We start from the raw sequence: 3,458 nt of genomic DNA, 5'->3' as shown, positions 1-3,458 counted from the left end.
AAGATATGAACCCATTTTGGTTGGTTTAGTTAGTGGTGTTGATTTGGGTCATTTGAGTATGCTCCTCTCAAGGTCTCAGGTTCGATTCCTCTTGGTGTCAATTTCGGTGGGCTAAATCTATACAGAGCAAAAAAAATTGGCTTTAAATGGGGCCCCTGCAAGTGGACGGTGTGATTGGTTCTCTTGGATTAGTCTGTCTTAAGACCGGATACCAAGTTTTCAAAAAAAAAAAAGTTTAAAAGGTTGAATTAAAAATGCGGGTAATTTTTGTGAGTTTAATAAAATAGAGGGACAAAAGTAAAATTAAACCAATAATATAATACTGTAATATATTTAGTATACAAAAAATTTAGAAAAAAAAATTTAGAGGGGACCGTGACCTCTGCTGGTCCTCCTACTAGCTCTGTCACCGCTCATATGCGACCATTTTTGCTTAAAAAACATATAAGATATTTTTTGTGAAGATTTGAGTACCTCTAATTTCCCTTATAATACAAATTTTGTATATAAAAAATAAAGCACAAGTTAAAACGAATAGTTTAATTATTTTAAGAAAAAAGCTAGGTATAACATTGTGATTAATTTAGTAAAAAAAAACATTGTGATTAATTAATACTTTATATAAGGGGTGGCAAAATGGGCCCAACCGTCGGACCGGCCCATTTGCTCCACCAATTTTAGTGGGTTGAGCCTAAGTTTTGAGTTCGACCCTTTTAGTTGGTCCGCTCTATGGAACTCGCTTAAATAGTGGGGCAAACACGGGGGCGGGGTGGGCTGGCCCGCGAGTTAAATAAAAATATAAAATCTATTTTTTTAGTAAGGAACATTATAAGATGATCCAACCCAATAAAATACAACACACTTATTTAAAGTATATTTAGGTTTTCATTCATGCAACCGGTGCCAAAATTATGATTAGTTGTTGCCACTTTACTCTCTTATTGCATTGCTCGTTCTTGCTCCTTTTTGTCTCTTCATACCTGTTATTCTTCTTCACCGGATTTTTAGTGTAACTTACTTTTTTTACTTTATTACTTGAATCAACATCACATACGGTGTGGTTCAGGTTTTTTTCCCGATTCATTACCTTAAACACATAATCAAATATTTCATTGATGGTTAGAGTGACTACATACGTATTTATAAGTATATAATTAATGAACTTATAGTATATTTCCTTAATGATTTTGTCTCATAAACTAGTTTTTTTCTCACAAATTTGTTTGTTTCTATTTTTTTTAAACAATATTAGCATGTTTTTTTTGTAACAACACAAATGTCAAAATAAAATAAAATAAAATAAAATAAATCCTTTTTGTTTGACGGGTCCTATGAAGCACGGACTCCGACACCACGACACGGACACGGACACCACGACATCGCTAATGTAAAAAATATAGGACACGGACACCGCTATATATTTATAAAACATATAAATTGAGAATCAAAATATATACATGTAAATCTAATTAGAGCAAGTTATTTTTTTAAAAAAGTTTTAAAACAATATATGATAATATTTTACCTTTATTTATCCATTTACGATTGAAAAACTAAAAATATCGTAATCAAAATGTAATGTCTTCAATCCCTCATTGATCAATATTAGGCATGGCAATGGGGCGGGGCGGGGACGAGTTTTGTCCTCCCCAAACCCAAACCCATAAAGTTCGGGTTTCCCCAAACCCATCCCAAATTCTAGCGGGGATAAAAATGATAACCCCAAACCCATACCCAACGGAGATCGGGTATCCCCATCGGGTTTTGGGTTTCCCCATTACGCCTCTTTCCACATGAACTTAGATTGTATTTTAATATTTTTTTATTAAAAAAAAGAAGTTAAATGTCCAAAATTATTTTCTCTCAACAATATTTTTTTAAATAAAGAAAAAAAATAGAGAAAATGTTTTGTTTAATACTCAAATTAAAAATAAAAAATAAATATATGAATGTAATTTAAGAGATTGTTTAAACGTTTCTAATTTAAAAGAGATGAAATCTAATTTTTAGTATAAGCGGGGCGGGTTCGGGGACGGATTCGGGGTGGGTATCAATGTACCCATTACCCGCCCCAAACCCATCTTTTGAAATCGGGGAAAACCCAAACCCGAACCCAAACCCAGTCAACTCGGGTTTTCCCCGTCAAAGCGGGTGTGGTTTGGGCGGGTACCCGCGGGTATGGGTTTTATTGCCATGCCTAATCAATATTGTTGTTTCTACACATCTTTAAATCTTGTAGATATGTCTGATATGTGCATAAGGAGAGTATAAGCAAAGAAAAATAATTATTTTTGGGACACTTGTCCGACACGTGTCATACGAGTGTCTTACAGGTGTCGGACACCGATCAAAGGAGTGTCAAACTAAATGAAAAATTGAATTTTTTCCGACACCAATATGAGCTATCCGACACGTGTCGAACGAGTGTCATACGAGTGTCGGACACCGCGATACGCAGGGACGGATTCAAAGGGGGGCAGGCAGTGGCCAAGGCCCCCCCTCCCCCTTATATATATATATATATATATATATATATATATATATATATATATATATATATATATATATATTATATTTGAATTATCTATCTATAACACTTTAGTTTAGTATTATGAATTATACTATGGTAAAAATAAATGACTACCATAAAATATATCGGTCCTTAAATATATGAAATATTAATTGTCAAATAAAGTGTATTGAAATTACAAAATATTCTCAAATATGTCTATTATTAGTAATTTTTGGACAAACTGACTAACATAAAACATATTTGAGGACCAAACTAACAAAGGAAAAATAAATTTGAAAATCAAAATGACTAACAAAAAATATGTTTAAGGCTCAAAATAATTGTTCTTATTTCCGGCCCCCCGTGCAATAAGTTTCTAGATCCGTCCCTGGCAATACGCCTAATCATAGAGGTGTCGATGCTTCCTAGGACGGGTTAGCCGACCGACACGCTTGCCCGCCATTAAACGGGACAGACTATGATTTTAGACTCGGCCACATAAGTTGACTCGTCTCGTTTTATGCGGGCTTAAACGAACCTAGCTTAAACGGGATGAACTTGCCCGCTTTGTCACGCGTAGTTCATACGAAATTTCTACCTCAATAGAATTTTTTAAATACACGAATCAAATATCAATTCTATGAAAACTTATTTAATAGACTCAAATTTGCTATCACTACGTGCATGCATTTTCTTGAATTTGAATTTGCAAAACAAAATTTTTGCTGCTAATCGATTTTTTCCTTGTGCATATATATATTGCCAATCATTTTTTTATACTATCAAGATATATATGTTGCCAATCATTTGATTGCATATAATTGCAATTGCGACATCTTATGGATGAGAACACATAGTCCTGCGGCCAATTAATTAACACATTATGTGCCATCATATCATATGATTGTTGGATTTGGATGTAGTTCTTTTAATTAAGTAAATTAAA

The sequence above is a fragment of the Trifolium pratense genome, linkage group LG5 (assembly GCF_020283565.1).
Source record: "Trifolium pratense cultivar HEN17-A07 linkage group LG5, ARS_RC_1.1, whole genome shotgun sequence".
Classification (NCBI taxonomy): Eukaryota; Viridiplantae; Streptophyta; class Magnoliopsida; order Fabales; family Fabaceae; genus Trifolium; species Trifolium pratense.
The sequence above is the reverse complement of the archived record's forward strand: the minus strand, read 5'-3'. Positions refer to the sequence as shown.